Here is a 25,548-nt window from a genome sequence, read left to right as displayed (position 1 = left end):
AGCTCATCTCCATCTCCACCTCACTGGTCTAATATGTGGTAGAGCCATGATTGGAACCAATCTTGCTGAGTCCAAGTTCGGTTTTTGCTTCTTCTTACCACCAGAAACCCGGGGATTAAGGCATCAAAGTCAGAGGTAGAAAATACTGCAAAGTACAGTGGAGAACTAACTTTGCCTGAAGATAATAAGAGAGATAACATACAGTCAACTCTTCTTCCCCAAACCAGTATCTTTGGCAAATGAATCATTTTTTCTCCAGGGTTCCTCCCACTTCCATATTCGTAGTGTCTGCCCTTTGATCTAAAATAAACTTTCATACAAGAACATTTGGTTTTTTTTCCTTCAGTATGACTTTTCATAACCTATTTAAAATTGATTTATAGTCTTACAGTCTTCAAATTCCAGGCATAGCCAGGAGGTCATCTTCCTCGTGATTTCTACAGTTTATCAGGGTTTTTCCTCTACCTAGTTTAAAGGGACAGCTTCAATCTCACTGCTTTGCTGTTTCTGCCTTTAGCGTGCGTTCACCCAGGTAAATCGCGCTGATCTGGGTTATCACCCATTTTCTTCTGCTTGAGATCATCTACTCTGGAGGCCACCAAGGCCATGTAGGCAAAGACGTATGGCCACTTGCTCAGTGTTGCGCCGCTGATTTGTCTGAGAGTTGCCATTGGGAACCAGACTTACCTACGCCTCGTCCTAGGGCATTTCCATTACAAGCCTCAGCCTCATTGCTCCTCGGAGGCAGAGAGAGCTGCCATGAGTGCCAGCCAGTCCCTGTGCTGAGTACTGCATCCTAGGAATGGCTTGATTTGCTGTAAGGAGATTCTGTTATGGTTTGCTCTACTTTTCTGAGCTTCCAAACTCACTCACTATGCCTGCTTCTACTCACTCAAGTTCTTAAATCATCATTTTTATCCTTTGTGAAATCTCTAGGTTTAGAAAACCCTTATGCTGAATTTTCCTGTGCTTGGAGGTGTCTGCTCCTCCCCTGTGGGGTTGTTCTGCAGTTATCTTGTGCCTCAAAATTGTCTTTCTTCTTTATGTATTTCTTAGTCTTCCTCGGTAATTAAGCATCTTTGATTAGTGGCTTTTGTCCTCCAGGTTAAGTGAGGGGTCTACTTTTTGGTCTGGAAATATTTATGTTGTATCTAGTATTGACAGAAACTTTTTGAAAATGTTTTATAGACTTCCATCTTTATTGTTTAAAGAATGTTAAGTAAATATTTTTTGATATTTCAGGTTATAATTGATAGGTCAAGATAATCTATTCCAGTTCTTATGTCTGCCCTTTTATGGAGGACACAGAGATTAATTAGTACAAGCTCCAGAGCAAGACCACTTGTGTGTGAATCTTGATTTATCCACTTATTAGCTGATGTCTGGGGCAAGTCACTTAACTTGTCTAAGCCTAAGTTTCCTCATGTGAGAAATGGGCGTGACAATGACAATAAAACATCACAGACTTGTCCTAGGCTCTTATGAGATAAGGCATGTAAAGAACTTAACATGGTGCCTAAAACACAGATACGGATACTAATAAAATGTTTATTAAGCATCGCCACATGCCAGGCATTATGTTTTACATACATTATCTCTTATAACTGTCATGCAGCTTTGCTAAAATGTCTATAATTTACTGATGTGGAAACTGAGTTACCCATGATCATAAAGCTAGTAACTTGCAGAGCTGGGGTTTGCATTGCTGTCTGACGCCAGGGGGTCAGCCTGTTTCTGCTGTGCAGCAGTGCCTCCAGAGCACTGCTTACTGTGGTCATTGTACCATTCTGTAAAATGGGTTCTCTCAAGGGCTCTTGGGATGTTTGAGGCTGGCTTATTTCTTACTGGATTTCCTGAACAGCTATGCTGTTCCACGTGGGGTTTCTCGTATCAACTCTGTTATGTACTGCCTGTTTGTCCTCTCAAAACTCGTACACTGAATCCCTAACCCTAGTAGGATGGTATTAGGAGGTGGGGTCTTTGGAAGGTAATTAGGTTTAGATGAGGTGATGAGGGTAGAGCCCCAATGATGGGATTAGTGCCGCATAAGAAGAGGAAGAGACAAAAGAGCTATCTCTTTCGGTCATGTGAGTATATAGCCAGAAGGTGACTGTCTGCAAGCCAGGAAGAGGGCTCTTGCAAGGAACCAAATTGGCCAGCACCTTGATATTGGACTTCTAGCCCCAGAACTGTTGTTTATCCCACTCAGTCTATGGTATTTTTTGTTCTAGAAGCCTGAACTGGCTAAAACAATCTCCTTTGGGATTATCCTCTTTTAACCTCTGCTGTTGCATTCCTTCTACCCAAGTCCCTCTCTCACCTGTTGCCCTGCCTATTGTGTATGTTTTCCGCCCAAAACAATTACTTTGACGGCAACCCATCAGGTAAATTTCACTTCACATATATCAAGCAACTACTAAGTCATTGTGGTAGGCATTTTCACATATTTTTTAATCCTCAAAAAACCATATTGTGCTATTCCCATTTTATTATCAAAAAACCTGCATTAGTGAATGAACCGGGGACCTGGAAGAACCAGTGTGTCCAAATCTAAGGGTTAACTTAGTAACTGGGGCCGGGATTATGAATTGGAAATATGGGATTGGTGATCTGACATATTTGAAGGTAGTGAAGGTCCTGCAGTAGTAGAGTGGGAGGCACAGATGTTCAGGGTTGCGGTGGTTACTGAAATGATCACCTAAGGTTATCTAGAGGGAGGTGCCCATGAAGAGCTAGCTTGGGCAGGCCTGGAGGCATCTCTCACAGTGCAGTCCTGATGCACAAGGGATACTGGCCTGTGGGCTGGCTCCTCTTTCCTGGGGTCCAAGGCTTAAAGGAAGAGAACTACAAGCTCAAAGTTTTAATTGCTATCACTCTTTCCCCGACCATAGATTTCTTCTTTTTGAAAGAGGTTGAACGGTAAGAGTTTTTTGTAAAATTAATCTTTATTGGGGTATAGTTGGTTTATAATGTGTTTCTACTGTACAGCAAAGTGAATCAGCTATACATTTACATATATCGCGTCTTTTTTTGGATTTCCTTCCGATTTAGGTCACTATAGAGCACTGAGATCCCTGAGCTACACAGTAGGTTCTCATTAGTTACCTATTTTATACATAGTATCAATAGTGCATATATGTCAATCCCAATCTCCCAATTCATCCCACCTGCTCCCTTTCCCCACTTGGCATCCAACATTTGTTCTCTATGTCTGTGTCTCTATTTCTGTTTTGAAAATAAGATCATCTATACCATTTTTCTAGATTCCATGTATATGTGTTAATATGATATTTGTTTTTCTATTTTTAACTTCACTCTGTATGACAGTCTCTGGGTCCATCCATGTCTCTACCAATGACCAAATTTCATTCCTTTTTATGGCTGAGTAATATTCCATTGTATGAATGTACCACATCTTCTTTATCCATTCCTCTGTTGATGGACATTCAGGTTGCTTCCATGTCCTGGCTATTGTAAATAGAGCTGCAATGAACATTGTGGTACATGACTCTTTTTGAATTATGGTTTTCTCAGGGTATATGTCCAGTAGTGGGACTGCTGGGTCACATGGTAGTTCTACTTTTAGTTTTTTAAGGAAACTCGATACTGTTTTCCATAGTGGCTGTATCAATTTACATTCCCACGAACAGTGCAAGAGGGTTCCCTTTTCTCCACACCCTCTCCAGCATTTATTGTTTGTAGATTTTCTGATGATGCCCATTCTGACTGGTATGAGGTGATACCTCATTGTAGTTTTGATTTGCATTTCTCTAATAATAAGTGATGTTGAGCATCTTTTCATGTGTTTCTTGGCCATCTGTATGTCTTCTTTGGAGAAATGCCTATTTAGGTCTTCTGCGCATTTTTGGATTGGGTATTTTTCTTTTTTTTTTTGATATTGAGCCACATGAGCTGTTTGTATTTTTGGAGATTAATTCTTTGTCAGTTGCATCGTTTGAAAATATTTTCTTGCATTCTGAGGGCTATCTTTTCCTCTTGTTTATGGTTTCCTTTGCTGTGCAAAAGCTTTTAAGTTTCATTAGGTCCCATTTGTTAATTTTTGTTTTAATTTTCATTATCCTAGCTGGTGGGTCGAAAAAGATGCTGCTGCAATTTTTGTCAAAGGGTGTTCTGCCTATATTTTCCTCTAAGAGTCTTATTGTGTCTGGCCTTACATTCAGTGTATAGAAATGCAGGAGATTTCTGTGCATTAATTTTGTATCCTGTGACCTTAGTAAATTCATTGATTAGCTCTAGTAGTTTTCTGGTGGCATCTTTAGGATTTTCTGTGTATACTATCATGTTATCGGCAGACAGTGACAGTTTTACTTCTTCTTTTTCGATTTGGATTCCTTTTATTTCTTCTCTGATTGCTGTGGCTAGGACTTCCAAGACTATGTTGAATAATAGTGGCAAGAGTGGGCACCCTTGTCTTGTTCCTGATCTTAGAGGAAATGCTTTCAGTTTTTCAACATTGAGAATGAGGTTTGCTGTGGGTTTGTCATACATGGCCTTTATTATGTTGAGGTATGTTCCCTCTGTGCCCACTTTCTGGAGAGATTTTATTGTAAATGGGTGTTGAATTTTGTTGGAAGATTTTTCTGCATTTATTGAGATGATCATGTGGTTTATTCTTCAGTTTGCTAATATGGTTTATCACATTGATAGATTTGCGTATATTGAAGAATCCTGGCATCCTTGGGGTACATCCCACTTGATCATGGTATATGTTCCTTTTAATGTGCTGTTGGATTTTGTTTGCTAGTATTTTGTTGAGGAATTTTGCATCTATGTTCACCAGTGTTATTGGCCTTAATTTTCTTTTTCTGGTATTTTTGTCTGGTTTTGGTATCAGGGTGATGGTGGACTCGTAGAATGAGTTGGGGAGTGTTCCTCCCTCTGCTATATTTTGGAAGAGTTTGAGAAGGATGGGTGTTAGCTCTTCTCTGAATGTTTGATAGAATTCGCCTGTGAAGCCATCTGGTCCTGGACTTTTGTTTGTTGGAAGATTTGTAATCAGAGTTTCAATTTCATTACTTGTGATTGGTCTGTTCAAGAGGTAAGAGTCTTTTCACTCATCTAAGGCAAAGTTGCATAATGTTAGGCAAGAGTGCATTGTTTTGCTTTGTTGTTATTTGGAAGTTTAATTATGAGAAGGTGTGAAAGGACATTGAACTGTTAAAGGAACAGACTGTGACTGATGCTCTAGGGTGGCTCACTCAATACCTATTCTCACTCCATTGGCTTGCTTTCCTCTACTACAGAGGTTGGAAAGCTGAGAACCGGTTTCTCTGATTCCCTTCCTGCTGACAGCGCAGGGAAGTGGCTTAGGTTCTATCAAACCAATGAAGCAGTGTAAAACTTGGAGTTAGACAGGAACCACTGTGGCTGTGAGCAAGGTGGAAGTGCAGTGGTGGACGATCTGAGTGTGTAGAGTGGTGGCAGCCAAGCTTCTGGAGTTAGGCCCCAGTGGTGACACCTACGGGGAACTGCTAGCTGTTCTCTTGGCTATGCAATAACAAGCTCCAGCGTGTCCGAGTGTGTAGCAAGCACCTTTGGTTCTGCAGAACCCGCAGAGATTCTGTCGGTTACAAACGTCTTTTACAAGTTCCCTGTCTGGTTACATTTCCCAGAATGGACTATGTTATTTTCAACTGAACACTGGTGGATACACTGCATCTTCTGGTTCCAATTTCCTAGTCTTTCTACTTTATTACAACTTCTTTGCAAGAAAAAAACACATAGTCAAATGAGTTTGATTAGTCACATAAGTTTTACTTCTAAGATTAAGTAAAACAGACTTCCAGCGTACATGGGGACACTTTGTGACAACTAATTTTTAAAGTTGTTCACCCTTGGAGGCTTTAAATTAATTTCTAGAGTCAAGACAATTTTATCGGATTGTTGTCACTGGTTATTTGTATGATTCCATTGTAAAAAAAAAAACTAATATACTGTTTCCATAATGAAAAGTCTGAGTTGTTTTTTTCATTAACTAAAGTCTGCCATGTTATTTATTACATTTTGAAGACAGTTAATTTATGGATTCCCCAAGGGTTTTAGAATTGCTAACTACTCTTTAGGCTTGTTACTATTTTGTTATAATTTTCTTACGTTTGATTACCTGACTATCTATAATGATACCTTTGTGGCTATTTTTGGAATAAGTTAGAGCTGTGTCTAGGTGGAGCGTGAACTTCACCCCTTCTCTGGTGAAGTCAACTGTGTTTAAATTTCAGCTTGAATCAGTATCATAATTCCCATGGGCTCAGCTCAGAGTCCTTAGAGAAAAACTCAAGGGGAAGAAGGGGGAAGTCGGGTCTACAGGGGATATGATCTAATTCCTAAGGGCATATCAGAGGAGTACGATCAAATCAGCTTGGTTTTGACATTTAAGAATGTCTCATTTGGTAAGCCTGGTCACCTGAGTTAAGCCCTTGTAGCCAAAGAAATACTTAAATTTCAGATGGGTAGCTGTGGTCTGGTTAGTTCCTGGAAAGACGTTAATTCGTGTCTAGGATTATTAAGTGCAGCTTCCAGCTTTTAGGAGAAGGGAGTTGTCAGAAAGGCTCTGTGCATGCGTGCCCTTGTGCAGGTCTGGCAGAGGAGGACGTAAAAGGGATGAGTAGTGAGGCAACCCCTGATCTGAGAGTTTTACCTGAGGCACCTGAGAACGTAAATCTATGGCAGTGAGATCATAAACCCCCATTAGTTAAGGTGAGGCAGTTGGGTTACTTCCTGCTACAGCACTATTGTTTCAGTCATGGCGTAAGTGGTGAGCCTAGCCAGGGGGGTCTGTGCAGACAGGGACTGACAGATGGTAACAAAGGCACTGTGCTTTGGAACTGGAAACAATACAATTAATTTGCACGGGTCTATGAATGAGACATTAGCAGTCACTTTCAGGCCAATTATTTTGGCCATCACATTTTAATAGTGGCAGTTACGGCCAATTTAATTAGTAAGTTTTTGTGAGTAATTTAACATTTCACCGAAGGAAAGACCATTCTGAGAGGAAAATAGGTATCCTCTCTAAATAAGATTCGCTGCTCTTCAGAAGCCAATCAGTTAATAAACTGACGTCTAACAGCAGACAAGTTGTTGTTCCATAGTTTTGAAGTGACAATTTAATCAGGTATTTAAAACGGAAAAATAGAAACACTGTTTGCTATGAAAGGAGGTGATGAATAAGTTGGCTTAAATTTTGGCATAAATTGTATTCATTCTTATCACTAGTTCCTGAGTTCCAACTCATTACTAAATATGATCTATTTCTTCTTTTATTCTCTCCATTAGCCCCACTCCCCATTTCCACAGCTGCCATTTGATTTAAGCTCTCTTTGCTTGGTTTCTACTCTTTTCTGTGAAATTCCAGTTCTTTCTCCCACCAACCCACCCGTCAATTCAATTTAAGCTTAGAAAAGAACCGTTTGGTTCTTGGTACTCCTTTGTTAAAAAGGAAAAAAACATTCATACCTTCCTTTAGACCAATTCCACGTTTCTTAGACTTTTATTCAGAGCTCACCACAAGTCTGTCCATCTGTCTTTTTCAGTTGGAGTTCTTTTATTTGAAGCTTCTGTCTGAGATTTACTCCCTCTCTCTTGAAGATACATAGATCTTTTTATTTCCTCTGGGGCAAAAATATATTTCCTATATATAGGTATGAAAATACATAGATCTCATTTTCTCTGTAATTTTGTCTACACCAGTCAACGTACTTAGGTGCCTGTACTTTTTATTGTCCTTGTTAATTTACTTACAATTATGGGAGAGTACTATTTTAATCTCAGGATAAACACCCTTAGAAGTCAGGCAGAATTTGATCGTCTGTTATGGGATGATTTGTGTATTCCACCAGATCAGAGTATTGAAGTCTTAATCCCTGAGAATGTGACTATATTTAGAGATAGGGCCTTTAAAGAGGTAGTGAAATGAAAATGACGTCTAAAATACATGACTGGCGCTCTTATAAGAGAACATTAGGACCCGTTAGGACATGTACGGAAGGAATAAGATGTGAAAACCCAGGGGGAAGCCCTCAGGCCTCCATGCACCACCCCTGATCTCTCCTTTAGACAGCCATGCACAGGGGGGCTGAAATCCTCGCTGCCAGTCTCTCCCTCAGGGCTTTCCCTAAAACTAAGTGGCCCCCCTGAGTAACTGCTTGCCAAACTTACCATCTCTCCTGATCCCTCTTCTATATTTATCTGAGTGACTGAGATTAATCTTCATATCTGAAACGCAAGCATAAGAACTTGGCTTTGTCATTCCCAAACTTCCAAGGCCCGTTTCAGGGTCCCCCTCGAGTCATGCTCTTCCCGTGTATTCTTAACACTGATTATGTTTAGGGATTAGGTGCCCCTTCTCCACGCTGTCAAAATGCCTTGCGCATGCCTCTCGCATTGTGTTTATCACATTAAACTCCAGAATCTAGGTGAAGTGGGGAAGCCATCAACAGTCTCATTTCTTACCCTGCTGTTGTCATTGAGGTAGACTCAGTACTTAAATGCATCCCTACACTGGTCCAAATTCACCTTGCACTAATGATAGATGGACAGTCTACTGCAGGTTCAGTGGGGAGCTGGAGCGTGAGTGCGCCAGAGTGGCAGTGTTCCTCTCCTACAGCTTTTCTTTGTTTTGCTTCAGCCATCTGATGCCTCCTTGAAAATCTCCTCTACTGAATACGGCAATAAAGCTCTCATCCCTAAGTCGCATGTTTCATCCAAAAAACCCCCGAAAATGGGGAGGGAAAAGTTTTGAAGTGCCACTTACTCCTATGTCCACCAAAAGGTGAGGTTGGCTTATGTATGAGAAGAGGTGCATTAGCTTCAAAATAAGACAAGGCTCCAAAAATACCAGCAGAGTTGTTTTGGGAACTTAGAAGAAAAAACATAGCTTTTTATGTACTTGTTTTAGGTTTGCAGCTAGTGTCTTCTGCTAAATGGAATTGATAGTTCCTTTGTGATCCTGAAATAAGTATATCCTGTGTTAAAAGCTCTGTTTGATTCCACTGGGGTTTCTTTTAAGTGAAGACAGAGTATTGACTATTTCCTCTTTAGCTTTGGAAATTAACACTGTCATTAAACTGCTCGAGGATTATGAATTGCAGGTGTAAATCAGATACTGGTTTCTACCTATGTTTGTGGTTCCTACATTTATCTGTGGCATTTTCAGACTGTAAAAAATTTTCAGACTTTAAAAAACTAATTATTGATAATTAGTAGCAATGCCTCAATATTTTAATATTTCTCTTTATAAAAAGCATATACTGAAATAATTTGTTTGCAGATGGCTCAGAAAGTGCTCTTTATGTTTGACCTAAAAATAGGAGAATAGACCCATCAGACCTGTAAAGTTAGGAGAGCTCATCTGTATTGTGCCTACCTAGGGTAAAGGATATGCCATTATTAAAACTTTATAATGCAGATGATCTTAGTTCTGCTCCCATCTACATTCAGCCTAATTATCCAGCAGAGTAACTTATTTTTTTTAACGTCTTTATTGGAGTATAATTGCTTTGCAAAGGTGTGTTAGTTTCTGCTTTGTAACAAAGTAAATCAGCTATATATATATATATATATACATATATCCCCATATCACCTTCCTCTTGTGTCTCCCTCCCACCCTCCCTATCCCACCCCTCTAGGTAGTCACAAAGCACTGAGCTGATCTCCCTGTGCTATGCGGCTGCTTCCCACTAGCTATCTATTTTACATTGGGTAGTGTATATAAGTCCATGCCACTCTCTCACATCATCCCAGCTTACCCTTCCCCCTCCCTGTGTCCTCAAGTCCATTCTCTATGTCTGCATCTTTATTCATGTCCTGTGCCTAGGTTCTTCAGAACCATTTTTCTTTTTTTAGATTCCATATATATGTGTTAGCATATGGTATTTATTTTTCTTTTTCTGACTTAACTCAGTTTTGTTTCTTCTTATGGCTGAGTAATATTCCATTGTATATATGTGTCACATATTCTTTAACCATTCATCTGTTGATGGACACTTAGGTTGCTTCCATGTCCTGGCTATTGTACTTAGAGCTGCAATGAGCATTTTGGCACATGACTCTTTTTGAATTATGGTTTTCTCAGGGTATATGCCCAGTAGTGGGATTGCTGGGTCATATGGTAGTTCTATTTTTAGTTTTTTAAGGACCCTCCATACTGTTCTCCATAGTGGCTGTATCATTTTACATTCCTACCAACAGTTCAAGAGGGTTCCCTTTTCTCCACACCCTCTCCAGCATTTATTGTTTCTAGATTTTTTGATGATGGCCATTCTGAACAGTGTGAGATGATATCTCATTGTAGATTTGATTTGCATTTCTCTAATGATTAATGATGTTAAGCGTTCTTTCATGTGTTTGTTGGCAATCTGTATATCTTCTTTAGAGAAATGTCTATTTAGGTCTTCTGCCCATTTTTGGATTGGGTTGTTTGTTTTTTGTTATTGAGCTGCTTGTAAATTTTGGATATTAATCCTTTGTCAGTTGCTTCATTTGCAAATAGTCTCTCCCATTCTGAGGGTTGTCTTTTGGTCTTGTTTATGGTTTCCTTCGCTGTGCAAAAGCTTTGAAGTTTCATTAGGTCCCATTTGTTTATTTTTGTTTTTATTTCCATTTCTCTAGGAGGTGGGTCAAAAAGGATCTTGCTGTGATTTATGTCATAGAGTGTTCTGCCTATGTTTTCCTCTAAGAGTTTGATAGTGTCTGGCCTTACATTTAGGTCTTTAATCCATTTTGAGTTTATTTTTGTGTATGTTGTTAGGGAGAGTTCTAATTTCATTCTTCTATATTTAGCTGGTCCAGTTTTCCCAGCACCAATTATTGAAGAGGCTGTCTTTCCTCCACTGTGTATTCTTGCCTCCTTTCTCAAAAATAAGGTGACCATATTTGTGTGCGTTTATCTCTGGGCTTCCTATCCGGTTCCATTGGTATATATTTCTGTTTTTGTGCCAGTACTATACTGTCTTGATTACTGTAGCTTTGTAGTATAGTCTGAAGTCCAGGAGCCTGATTCCTCCAGCTCCGTATTTCTTTCTCAAGATTGCTTTGGCTATTCGGGGTCTTTTGTGTTTCTATACAAATTTTGAAATTTTTTGTTCTAGTTCTGTGAAAAATGCCAGCGGTAGTTTGATAGGGATTGCATTGAATCTGTAGATTGCTTTGGGTAGTAGAGTCATTTTCACAATGTTGATTCTTCCAATCCAAGAGCATGGTATATCTCTCCATCTGTTTGTATCCTCTTTAATTTCTTTCATCAGTGTCTTATAGTTTTCTGCATACAGGTCTTTTGTCTCCTTAGGTAGGTTTATTCCTAAATACTTTATTCTTTTTGTTGCAATGGTAAATGGGAGTTTTCCCTTAATTTCTCTTTCAGATTTTTCATCATTAGGTATAGGAATGCAAGAGATTTCTGTGCATTAATTTTGTTTCCTGCTACTTTACCAAATTCACTGATTAGCTCTAGTAGTTTTCTGGTAGCATCTTTAGGGTTCTCTATGTAGAGTAACATGTCATCTCCAAACAGTGAGAGCTTTACTTCTTCTTTTCTGATGTGGATTCTTTTTATTTCTTTTTCTTCTCTGATTGCTGTGACTAAAACTTCCAAAACTATGTTGAATAATAATGGTGAGAGTGGACAACCTTGTCTTGTTCCTGATCTTAGAGGAAATGGTTTCAGTTTTTCACCATTGAGAACGATGCTGGCTGTGGGTTTGTCATGTATGGCCTTTATTATGTTGAGGTAAGTTCCCTCTATGCCTACTTTCTGGAGAGGTTTTCTCATAAATGGGTGTTGAATTTTGTCGAATGCTTTTTCTGCATCTATTGAGATGATCATATGGTTTTTCTCCTTCAGTTTGTTTTTATGGTTTATCAAATTGATTGTTTTGCGTATATTGAAGAATCCTTGCATTCCTGGGATAAACCCCACTTGATCATGGTGTACGATCCTTTTAATATGCTGTTGGATTTTGTTTGCTAGTATTTTGTTGCGGATTTTGCATATATGTTCATCAATGATATTGGCGTGTAGTTTTCTTTTTCTGTGACATCTTTATGTGGTTTTGGTATCAGGATGATGGTGGCCTCGTAGAATGAGTTTGGGAGTGTTCCTCTCTCTGCTATATTTTGGAAGAGTTTGAGAAGGATAGGTGTTAGCTCTTCTCTAAATGTTTGATAGAATTCACCTGTGAAGCCATCTGGCCCTGGACTTTTGTTTGTTGGAAGATTTGTAATCAGAGTTTCAATTTCAGTGCTTGTGATTCGTCTGTTTATATTTTCTATTACTTCCTGTTTCAGTCTTGCAAGGTTCTGCTTTTCTAAGAATTTGTCCATTTCTTCCAGGTTGTCCATTTTTTTTGGCATATAGCTGCTTTTAGTAATCTCTTATGATCCTTTGTATTTCTGCAGTGTCAGTTGTTATTTCTCCGTTTTTGTTTCTGATTCTGTTGATTTGAGTCTTCTCCCTTTTTTTCTTGTTGAGTCTGGCTAATGGTTTATTAATTTTGTATTCTCGAAGAAGCAGCTTTTAGTTTTATTGATCTTTGCTATCATTTCCTTCTTTTCTTTTTCATTTATTTCTGACCTGATCTTTATGATTTCTTTCCTTATGCTAACTGGGTTTTTTTTTTGTTCTTTCTCTAGTTGCTTTAGCTGTAAGGTTAGGTTATTTATTTGAGATGTTTCTTGTTTCTTGAGGTAAGATTGTATTGCTACAAACTTCTGTCTTAGAACTCCTTTTGCTGCATTCCATAGGTTTTGGGTCGTTGTGTTTTCATTGACATTTGTTTCTACGTATTTTTTGATTTCTTCAGTGATCTCTTGGTTATTTTATAGTGCATTGTTTAGCTTCCATATGTTTGTATTTTTTACAGATTTTTTCCCTGTAATTGATATCTAGTCTCATAGCATTGTGGTTGGAAAAGATACTTGATATGATTTCAGTTTTCTTAAATTTACCAAGGCTTGATTTGTGACCCAAGATGTGATCTATCCTGGCGAATGTTCCATGAGCACTTGAGAAGAAAGTGTATTCTGTTGTTTTTGCATGGAATGTCCTATAAATATCAATTAAGTCCATCTTGTTTAATGTATCATTTAAAGCTTGTGTTTCCTTATTTATTTTCATTTTGGATGATCTGTCCATTTGTGAAAGTGGGGTGTTAAAGTCCCCTACTATGATTGTGTTACTGTTGATTTCCCCTTTTATGGCTGTTAGCATTTGCCTTATGTATTGAAGTGCTCCTGTGTTGGGTGCATAAATATTTCCAATTGTTATATCTTCTTCTTGGATTGAACCCTTGATCATTATGCAGTTTCTTTCTTTGTCTCTTGTAATAGTCTTTATTTTAAAGTCTATTTTGTCTTATATGAGAATTGCTACTCCAGCTTTCTTTTGATTTCCATTTGCATGGAATATCTTTTTCCATCCCCTCACTTTCAGTCTGTATTTGTCCCTAGGTCTGAAATGGGTCTCTTGTTGACAGCATATATACAAGTCTTGTTTTTGCATCCATTCAGCCAGTCTGTGACTTTTGGTGGGAGTATTTAATCCATTTACATTTCAGGTAGTTATCAATATGTGTGTTCCTATTATCATTTTCTGAATTGTTTTGGATTTGTTTTTGTAGGTCTTTTCCTTCTCTTGTGTTTCCTGACTAGACAAGTTCCTTTAGCATTTGTTGTAAAGCTTAGCCAACAGAGTAACTTTAAGAGACACTAAGTGCATGGGACAGGCAACTGCTTAGCCAAGTATTCATGAATAATTGATTTTCGGGTGGGGTAGGAGTTAGTGCTTAAAAATGAAATGGCAAAAGGATGCCAGCCTGCAGAAAATAGCTGTGAGGAGTGTTTGAAAGGTTTTTTTTTATAAATTCTCTATTTTATATAGGGTGCCTGCTAACGTGTAAAATTGGGGAAGAGAGAGAGGGATGGAGTCACCTAACCTAAGTCATTGCCACCCATAGGGCATTTCTCTCTCCTTTCCATTTGGGGGATAAATGGTTCAAGATTAAGGTATCGTCTAAAGGCTATTACCTCTCATAAGTTTCTAACTTAATTCCACTATGCAGAAGTAATCTTTACTAGATCCATATATGATTCCTGGAAAATTATCTCCAGCCTCAGGACTTCCTTATATTTCAGGTGCTGTTTAAACCAGGTGTATAATTATTTAGCTAATTTCTCTGAGTTTTGTCCAAAAGCAATTGTCTTCTCCCTGTTCATTCCTTGTAATTTTCTTTGAATTTATATGTACATTTAACATGGATTCTTTAGTTTAAAAAATCTTGAGTGATACAAAGCTTGCATTTTTTTCAGTGATCCAGGGTAAAATTAGTTTAAAACATATTCTGGAGCCATACTGGTGATCTCTGTTGGGGGTCGCCTGCTGACTCATGGTCCACGTGGGACCCCGTGTGATGGTTTAACAGTAATCAGATCACTCTGGTCCAGAGCAAGTCCTTAGCATATGAACAAGAAAAGGTGATGCATAGAGAATAACACTGCTAAAGTGCAGCTGTGAAAACGACCTACTCAGAGTTGCCTGTCCGAGCCATGTCTTTGTATTGATAGGTCTTTGGCTTCTCATGGTGACAGGGGTGTCTTCATGTTCCAGAACATAGGACATGTCTGTTGGTCATTTGAATATATTTTTGCATCATTCTGTTCTTGATTTGGTGTTTACTTCTGGAATCCATCAGTAGTCCACTTATATCCCAGAGATGGTGGAGGTGGGCAGTGGCTGTGTTAACAAGGGCAAGTAACCTATGCTCTGAACCTTAGTCTTGCTGTCTGTGAAATGGGCTTTATAATGCCTACATCACTGTCATTTTGCACCAACTAGAAGTCAGTCTCTCTCTTCCTCCACCTGTCTTCTCTCTCTCTTTTCAGTAATTACACACAACACCCTCTTATCCCTCTAGTGCCAAGTGTTTTATATATTTAGTATTAGAAGTCAGGATAAAAAATACCTTCTGAACCTTCTGAAGCCAGAGTTACTCCTAGAGTTTGTGGAACCCAGTCTATAATCAGTTTAAGATACCTTAAATCAGTGTGTCAGTACCATTCTGGAGCCCCAATCTCAACCCCGCAAAAGGAATGCCTCACCAGTCAGCAGGAATGATCTGCTTGCCGGGTTCCTCCCCCAGCTCCTGAAATGGGGCTGAACATGGAGCCCCAGGATGACCCCACAGGCAGAAGTCCAGAGCTCTTTGGGGTTTTGGTGAACCTTCCATACAGGGTGGAAGGTCAGGGAATGCCCTAAGGGGAAGAAATGGGTTTGGGCTTGGGGTCCTTTGCCAGGGTGACTGACCATCTGTTCCAAACACCAGAGAAGACTTAGAAAGTTTTAAGAGTTGCAGTCCAAATCATGGAAACATGTGACTTGTGGATCCTGAGGCAGGGTCCCCTTTTTCCAGAGCTTAATGGAGATGCTGTCTGAATCTATGGCTATTTTCAGATGTCTCAATTCCAGTCATCTGTTTTCAAAACTCTCTGCATTGGGGCTGTGGATTTTCAGGCTAAACTCTGCCTTCTCTATTTAGTGTTCACTAGATATAATTTACAGTAAAGGGGGCTAAGAAATTATATAAACCTGTAAGAATTCCCGAAATCCTGGAGAGAAAAAGTAAATCAGGTTATATCCTGGTGTAAGATTCAAACAATGCCTCTCTGTTTTACAACCTTTTCCTGCTCAGGAAATATGAGTTTAACCCTGGAAGTTCTTGGGTTTGTCATCTCAGGTCTTCCTTTTTTTTTTGTGATCAGAGGTCTTATGGGAACATTTCTACAGGTACATAAAGCATCAGACTATTTACAACATAAACATCTGTGCTGGTACCATCTGTTGGTTGATTGCTTATTACTCATAGGATGACCTGATCTTTTTTCTCTCTCAATCATTTACATTTCTATAGTTATCAACCAAAAATGAAAATAAAGAAAAATAACCATCTGGCTTTATTAGTTACTTGTCTCCGTTAAGGTCTCTCTCTTTAAGAGCTCATATTTCTTATTTTACCAAGTCCAGAATGCTTTTGATCTTTTCTTCCTTTTTATTCTTAGTGAACTTGGCCAGCTAGTTTGTTGTTTTATTCACAACATTTCTAGCATGTTGTCTTCTCAAGTGTCAGTTCACTTTATATTGGTGAACTGAAATATCTCTTAACATACATCCAGTTGAAAAGCCCACAAACTCCACTATTTTTATGTATAATGGTGTTGATTTCTGGCTTCCTTGATTTTTGGCTCTGACCTCAAATTATGATTAGCTGATTTTGGATTTGTTTGCATGCCACAGTTATGCCATTTTTTATTAGGAAATAGAAATTAGTACATTTCTTGACCATCTAAAATAGTCACTTAACTTAGACCAATTTTTAAAAAAATTCTATGACCATCTAAAAATAGTCACTTAGACCTATTTTTTAAAAAATTCTAACTGCTATGAGCTTGATTTTAAGGATATTTTCAAGTTAGGGGTCACTGGTAATATCTAAATCCCCTGAGAGATAACCTTTGGGACTAACCCCTGATAATAAAGGTCAAGAAGATATGTGGTTCCTAGAATCAGTACTGCCCTTAGCAGTTGGCAATTGCAGCCCTACCTTAGCTCTCTCACTTTAGAAGAACAGAGTGTCAAAGGAAAACTGTACCAGACAGAATTCAACAGGCAAGTAAGACTTTATTCCAGACTATTGCAACAGGGGAGAGAGAGAGAGAGAGAGAGAGAACTCAACTCAGCTGAAACAAAGGGTGGCTGAGTTTTTAAAGGTCAGCAAGTGGAAAAGCCCTGGAGGACTTTAGGAGGGAAGTAAGGCAATGTGATTAGGCCATCTGTGTTGCTGATTGTTGCTTTGGAAAGTTAGGCTGTTCCTCCTCTTCAGAGGCTGGGAGGTGGGGCTTTATCTTCCTTGATGCTGACACTTCAAAGGGGTAGCTCCCAGGTCCTTGAGAAAGACTGTCCTGGATTGTAAAACTGGCAAGAGGCTGGGAGAAGATTTATATTGTAATAGAGGCAGAGGAAGAAATTAGAAATGCAAGGGTTTTTTTGTTTTGTTTTGTTTTTTAAAGGTAATTCCTCTAAGAAAAGGGAGCTCAGAGGTTATAGTCAGGAAGAAAACTGTCTAAAGTGTAGTCAAGCCAAGACCATCTTGCTCACCACTCTTGCCCTTCACCAACTGAGTCCTTCCTGATATTATAAGGAATCCATAGGGCAGAGGAGATGTGACTTACCCAGCAAGTAATTCTTCACAGTATTACCTCAGTTTTTCATGGCTGAACTCTATAGACTTGGGAGATTTCACTAGGTAAATGTACAAGGCCATCTGTTGAGTCATACAAAATTAGACTACTTGTTTTTCTTTCTTTTTTGTTTTATATTTAAAAATTTTTATTTTATACTGGCATATAGTTGATTTACAATGCTGTGATAGTTTCAGGTGTACAGCAAAATGATTCAATTTTACATATGCATATATTTTCTTTTTCAAATTCTTTTCCCATTTAGATTATTACAGAATATTGAGTAGAGTTCTCTGTGCTATACAGTAGGTCCTTGTTGGTTATCTACTTTAAATATGGGAGTGTGTATATGTCAAACCCAAACTACCAATTTATCCTCCCCTCCCCACCTTTGCCCTTTGGTAACCATAAGTTTGTTTTCTAAGTCTGTGAGCCTGTTTCTGTTTTGTAAATAAGTTCATTTCTATCACTTTTTTTAGATTCCACATATAAATGATATCGTATGATGTTTGTCTTTCTCTGTGTGACTTACTTTACTTAGTATGATCATCTCCAGGTCCATCCATAGTGCTGCAAATGGCATTAAGCAACCTAAATGTTTATTGACAGATAACTGGATAAAGAAGATGTGGTACATATATACAGCGAAATATTACTCAGCTATTAAAAAGAATAGAATACATGTTTTTCATTATAGAGTTTGTTAAAAAAAAAAATTGATAAGGTAAACCACACAACTCTTAAGGGTACATCTCAGTAGGTGTTTATACAGGTATAAACCTATGTAATTCCACCCAGATCATGAAATAGAACTTTTCCAGTGATCTGTTTGGCCCACTATTCCCCCACTCTTGGTAAATACTACCCAAAGGTAACCATTATTCTGACCCATATTACCATAGGTAGGTTGTGACTTTTTTTTTAACTACATATACATAGAATCATAATGAACGTGATCTTTTGTGTGTTTATTTATGCTGTCATGTGTAGCAGTAGTTCATACTTTTTCCTTGTGTGGTATTTCATTCTATAAATATATCACAACTCTTTCATTAATTCTACTGTTGATGGGCAATAGGGTTGTATCCAGGTTTGAGCTATTATGAATACAACTGTTCTGAATGCTTTAGTACATGTCTTTTAGTGAACAAATGCCTTTATTTATTTTGGGGGTATTTCTAGGAGTGGAATTCCTGCTCTTAGGTTAGGCATATGTTTTATTTTAGTAGATAATGCCAAACCAAGTGCTTGCACCAATTTACATTCCCACTAGCAATGTATGTGTTTTAGGTTACTTCACTTCCTTGTCAGCACTTGGTATTATCTGTCAGTTTAATTTTAGCTATGTTGCTGAGTTTAATAGTGTATCATTTTGATTATAATTCCAGTTCCATGGATAAATAATGTTGTGGAATACAATTTTCATGTTTGTTGGTCATTTGAATATTTTGGCTTTTTTTGTAGGAGGAAGTTTCTATTTAAATCTCATCAATTTTTTCTGTCAGGTTGGCTGTCTTTTCCTTAATGCTTTGCAGGTCTTTATATATTCAGAATATGAATTCTTTTACATATATATACATACATACATACTGCAGACATCTTTCCTCAATTTGTGTATTGCTCTCTTACTCTTTATAGTGCCTTTTGATAAACAGTTCTTAATTTCAGTGACGCTTAATCGTTAATATTTGCTTTTATTTTTTATCCTGTTTAAGAAATTATTGCCTATCCAAAATTATGAAGGTACTCAATTGTACTTCTAGAAAACTATTTTTTTTTCAGCTTAAACATTTAGGACTGCATGCCTAAATTAAAGAATGAAGTACCTTACTGTATTGGATAGGACAACCAGTGCAGTATGGATTAGAAGTGGTGATAATGGCCATCGTTGTCCTATTTTGACTCAAAATAATTTGAAAAGAAGAACAATAAGATGAGGTACGTTAGCTACAATTTGGTCTAAAATATATATCCAGAGTTGTAAATAAAATTTAGTCAAATTCAGTTCTATACTGGCCAGTGCTTGGCTAAGAGGATGGGTCTGAGGATTAGCACTTTCAAAGAACACATCGAAAGCATATATACATTCCCGATATCCTGTGTGCTGTCTCATAAAATTCCAGATGCTTATATTTTAATTCTTCAAGACGCTTTTTCTTTCCTAAGGTATAGGAAGAGGAATAATGAGACATGCATTTCATCATCATTATGTGTATCACCACTGGTGCCCAGCCATACACAGCCCCTCGCAAGTCATCTCACACTTAAAGGCAGAGGATACAGCCTTGCTAACAGAAAATCATACAGCGTTTGAACTAAAGAGGCTGGGAGGCAACTAAACTCTGAATACGAGGTTAGGACTGACAGAATCCAGTAGCATATGTTAGTCTCCCATCATAAATGGCCACGACTTTTACTGAAGTGCATATCAGATAAGTTAGAAAGTGACTTAGATTCACCTTTTCACTATTTGACCTCACTGGGAATTTTAGGACTGAATCTGTTGCTGACTTGGGGCGGTGTGTACAGAAGGGAGTCGCTCATGTCGGCTACAGCATTAGCTGAGGTAGCAGCTTAATGAAACCTCAGAGTTTTGGAATGCCCCTTTTTTCTTTTCTTTTAAAAACAATTTATGCATTCAGTTATTCATTCAACAGATACACATTTTCTACAATATATGATGCATTCTGAATTCTGCCCTTATTTAAGGAGCTTAGGGTTTATTTGAGGATATGAAGAACATATATAAAAAATCATACTTTAAAAGAGAAGGGGGTGGATTTTTGCTATTTGTTTATATATATTTATCCCTTAGACCAATTTTCTTGAAGGCAAGAATATGAATTATTTTGGAACTAATGCCTGAATCTTTTTTAAGCAGGAGGGAATCTGTTTCCCAATGCCTGCCTCATTTTATTCCAACAATTCTTAATATATTTAGCAATCTAATAAGTGCCAGGTCCATTCTCCAGTAGGTCTGTGTCTTTATTCCCGTCTTACCCCTAGGTTCTTCATGACATTGTTTTTTTCTTAAATTCCATATATATGTGTTAGCATACAGTATTTGTCTTTCTCTTTTTGACTTACTTCACTCTGTATGACAGACTCTAGGTCCATCCACCTCATTACAAATAGCTCAATTTCATTTCTTTTTATGGCTGAGTAATATTCCATTGTATATATGTGCCACATCTTCTTTATCCATTCATCCGATGATGGACACTTAGGTTGTTTCCATCTCCTGGCTATTGTAAATAGTGCTGCAATGAACATTTTGGTACATGACTCTTTTTGAATTACAGTTTTCTCAGGGTATATGCCCAGTAGGGAGGATGGGAGGGAGGGAGACGCAAGAGGGCAGAGATATGGGAACATATGTGTATGTATAACTGATTCACTTTGTTATAAAGCAGAAACTAACACACCATTGTAAAGCAATTATACTCCAATAAAGATGTAAAAAATATATATATAAGTGCCAGGTACTATGCCAGGCACTAGAGATAGAGAGGAAACAAAGAAGACAATGTCTCTGAGGGCATATAGCTTATCTTGAAAAAGGAAGTATTTGCATTGGTCTTGAAGTATGAACACAATTTCTGAAGATGCACTGACTAAGCAAAAGAATATTTCCTTTCGGCAGAAAAAACAATGGGAGCAAAGACATGAAAACAAGACATTTTGTGGCAGTGTGGAGAACAGTTAATAGGTCAGACTGACTAGAAAATGGAATGAATAAAAGAGAACATAAGGTGTTGGGGCCACGATAAATAAATCTTCTGTGCTTGGGTTCCGAACCATGTGAGAAACAGGTAAGGATGGAGTTGGATTGGCAAATGTATCTTACTATAAGAGGCAGTGGACCTGAATTAAACCTCAGGATCAGCTAGCTTTACTCTTACTGTTACAGGCAGAGCTGGACCAGCTCAGGCCTACCTTGGCAAGAATTAGCCTCTGCTTAACTTACAGAGTGATTCTGTGTGGGTAGGCTCTCTCCTAAGAGGAAAAAGTATTAGGTAAGCTTCCCCAACTCTTTTCCCCAAATGTGTCAATTAGAAAAGTCACTCCACTTAACCGACCTTAGAAAATTATAAGAGTGAAGAGGGTCAGAGTTATGCTAATTAAGCTCTCTGCAAGAAAAAAGCATTAGTAGGAGGGAAGCACTGCTTTCTATAAATGTCCACTCTCCCTTTACTTTTTTAACCTGTTGGGTTAGAATGGGAAAATCCTCATGCTCAGGAAAGGAAATCTGAAGCTTCTCAGGACAGCCTTGCTTGCACCTACCTGAAACTCTTATACTAATATCCACTGTTGCTCCTTTGAGTATCCTCCTGGACTGCTGGTGAGCAGATTATTTTTTGCTTTCAGAATCGGAAATGAATCAGTATGTTAATTAAATACCTCAAGTTACTCCATTCTTAAGACTGAACATTTCTTCTCTAATCTGTATCTCATCCAAATTAGTCTGGTCACATTGTCCAGCACACCTTATCAAAAGCCCGCAATGCCACTAAGTGACAATATTAAGGTATTGGTATAATAGACTTTATAAAGACTCTCTGACATAAGATGCCAGCAGCATGGAATTTCCCCAAATCAGAATGTTAAAGCCCCACATCAGATTCTTGTGTCTTTGTGAGTTAGGAGTCCTAAGTCTATTTTATAGATGGAAAAACTGAATTGAAGTTGTATGGTCTGTTCAAACGCAGAGTCAGATTCTAGCTTCAGCATGGAGATTTTATCAAGTACTCTCATTTTATCAAGTAAAATCTCATGGAGATTTTATCAAGTACTCTCATTGTACTTGATAAAAGTACTCTCTCATACGCTTGGGTATGAGTTTCCTACATTTAAATATTTGGCTTTACTTGTTAGGTTGCTTTCACCCAAGGAGTTTTAGGGTTAGGGTTAGGGTTTTAATGTAGGAAAGCCTGATGTATGGCCATGTATATGCACAGGCCTTGGCCTTCTTGCTTAGAATCATCCCTTTTAATCAAGTCTCAAAGGAGCCCAGAGACCCTCAGAGGTTAGAGGTGAAAAGACCTTAAATTTGGGAAAAATAAAATGGGTGATCCTTCCAACTCTCTGGTACCTCTTTCCTTCTCCTCTGCCCACCTACTCTGAGAGTGTCCACCAGAGAAAAGGAGAAGGGAGAGCAATTCTAGTCATCTCCAATATTATAGAAGGGGTGACTTCATTCATACGTTTATTCAACAAACTAAATGCCATCTATGTGACACTGTTCTAAACATTGGGGCTATATCAGTGATCAAGACAAAACTTCCTACCCTCGCAGAACTTACGGTCTAGTAGGGAGGGGCAGACAAGTAAACCTGCAGTATACCTGGTGTTGATAAGTAGTATGGAGAGAAGAAACGGGGTACGGAGTGCTGGGATAGGGATGATGTTGCCTCACTGCCCGAGACATCTATGGAAATAACATCTGGGAGCTGAGGAAAGACCTGGGAATCAGGATGCTCTTTAGGTGGCTGATATAAACAGAAATTAAGGAAATGAATCAGATTAGTCCTGGGAGTCCTAAAGCAGATGGTAGTATGTAGCTGTGAGGATTGTGGGTCTTCCTAAATTACACGACTATCTCCTGATTCTTTGGAATGAGGTTCAACTCTTCAGAAGCTGTTCTACTTCGCTTTTTTTTTTTTTTTTTTTAATGAAACAGTGTGTTAAGAATGGTTCTTCATTGCTGCAAAAAGCCACAATCAGAAAACCTTGTCTTAAATTACTTTTAAAATGCAGGAAATCAGAAGAAACTGGAACGCATATCGAACAATGTTATTCCTGATTAGATCGATACCTTTCAATTCTAAGTTGATATTACCTTTTAGGCTCCAAGGGGTACACATCCTTTTAGAAGTCTCCTGGTGTTTTACTACCAACTTATCCTCAGTAGTAGCTTTTGAGAGAGAGAATGCAGTGAGAGGAGTATTTCCACCCTTTTACCCTGTGGCTTTTCTTCCTTAGGAGATAAAAGTGAGTAATCAGTGCCAGGTAGTAGATATGATCCTCATGGCTTTGCCATTGTTGCCGCTGCTCTGAATTACAGGATATAACAATGCTCTGCAGGACCGTCTAAATTCCAGCATCTAAACTTCTATAGTGCAAAGGCTCTACAATGTCATTTACAGATTTGAAATGAGAAAGGGGCAAGTGCAGATAGGACAACACCTGGCATTCTTGCCGGCTTTTCTTGCTGGTTCTCTCCTATATCTGGGTGGAGAAGACCTCTTTTGACTATCAGGTACTGCCATGTTAGTGAATCAGTGAAACTAACTTCTCTTGTGGAATATGGTGATAATCTTAACGAGCTAGCGAAGGCTTTTCAGCTGGTCTCCTTTCATAGCTGACTTCATGTCATCTTTTATGCTCTGTGCCATCCTTCCAACCTGGCTATTTGCCTAGAGGTGATGAAGGATGATGATTATAACTCTGATAAGACTCCTGATAAATCCTCATTAACATCATAATAGCACGTACTGAATACTTAATGTGTGCCAAGAACTTTTCTGAGAACCCTATGTACATAAATTTGAATAATAGCTATTATTCTATTTTAAAGATGAGAAAAGTGAAGCATAGTTAAGCAAATTATCAAAGGCCACCCAGTTAAGAAGTGAAGGAGCCAGGATTTGTAGGCAGGTGGTCTAGCTAAAGAGTCCATTCTCCTAAATTCTACAATATATGGCTTTTTGATGAAAATTCAGAGTCAGTATTAGAAATAATAGTATGTTTCAATATATGAATTAGTATTATAGTGGGGACACAAATTTGTCCCGTTTAACTCAAATGGACAGAGTAATAGTTTACTTTTAAATTTTTCTAATTTTAATTTTTTCAGTTAATAGCCTACTGTTGACCGGAAGCCTTACTGATAACATAAACAGCTGATAAACACATTTTTAATGTTATTTGTATATCTACATATACTTTATGCATTCATGATGGCATACCTAACTTTTAAATTTTTTTTCTATATTTTTTAGGCTTCGTGGTTTGTCTGAGAGCTTTTTCAAATTGTTGCACATCTCCAGAAATTTTTCCAATATATTTATTGAAAAATGTCTGCATGTGGATCCATGTAGTCAAACCTGTGTTCTTCACACAGGTTTGCAACTACTTTCTCTGCCCAATCCTGGGCAATGGGCTGGAGCCTACCCTGAGTTTGTGCTTCTAGCTGTTGGTCTCTTTCTCGATGACCTAGCACACTATAGCCTATTTCATCTTTCCCCAGGCTCCTGCCCACCCACTGAGCCTTTCAGCACATTCATAACTGCTAACTGGGGCATGTGGGCACTTCTTCATTCCCTGCATACCTTACAGAGCTCATGGAAACCAGGACTATTTATCACTTCAAATCAGAGCTTCTTACTTACCTCCCATCACATTGCTGCTGCGTTAACCTGTGCCATTTGATAATGGCCATGAACAAAGCTTCCCCTGGCATACCCAGGGAGTGTGCCCCCAATTACAAAGCGTTTGAGCTGTCCTCCAGTCTACCGGGATGTTTCCCATTGCCTCCTCCCCTTGAGGTTTGACATCAAAAGGGGTCAAAGCAATGAAACACTTTGTTTTTGATCTTTTCACTTTTACAGTATCCCTCCTTTTTCCCGCAGTCTTCTGATCTGGAAGAAGCAAGCTTTAGGCTCTCAATCTATGTAATTTTCTCCTTCTACCCTGTGCGTAAAGGTAAACTTAATCATCTGGTCCTCTAGGCTTATCTTTTAAGATGAGGTAAAAGAATTTAGAAAATTGTCTTTCTCTTTCAACATTGCCTGTCTTATCTTGCTGCAAACTCAAAAATCATCATGCAAATTGTAGAAGATGAATAATAATTGCATCTTTCCATTGGAATTCCTGCTGTAGAAATCTTTAGCCTCCGCCACCACCCCTGCTGCTCCCTCTGTCACTCTGGCAGATAGATGGCTCAGGTTAACTAGAGATATCAGGTTGCGTGTTGTCCAGGTATCCTCTCTCAGCTCCAAAGGCGTCTAGTTCCGCTAGGATTTGTACTGGTGAGACTCTGCAAAGCACTTTTCTCTTTCACCACTAGGGGCACTAGGAGGAGACTGGAAGACAGGAGAAGCGAGAAGGGCTTTACTCCTTCCTCTTTGCTTCCTGTTCTGGCGGCGGTGCCCGCAGCAGTGGCCTCTAACCTGGACTGCGGCAGTTTGTTCCACGTGTGGGTTTCTCCCCACATTTCCAGAACCAGCCTTATTTGTTCCTCATCCTCAGAGTTCTGAATCCTGGCTCCTGAGCCTCCTGTCTGAGCTTCCGTGATCTTCC

This window comes from Phocoena phocoena, chromosome 18 (genome assembly GCF_963924675.1).
Source record: "Phocoena phocoena chromosome 18, mPhoPho1.1, whole genome shotgun sequence".
In the NCBI taxonomy this organism is placed as follows: domain Eukaryota; kingdom Metazoa; phylum Chordata; class Mammalia; order Artiodactyla; family Phocoenidae; genus Phocoena; species Phocoena phocoena.
This window is presented reverse-complemented; position numbering follows the sequence as displayed.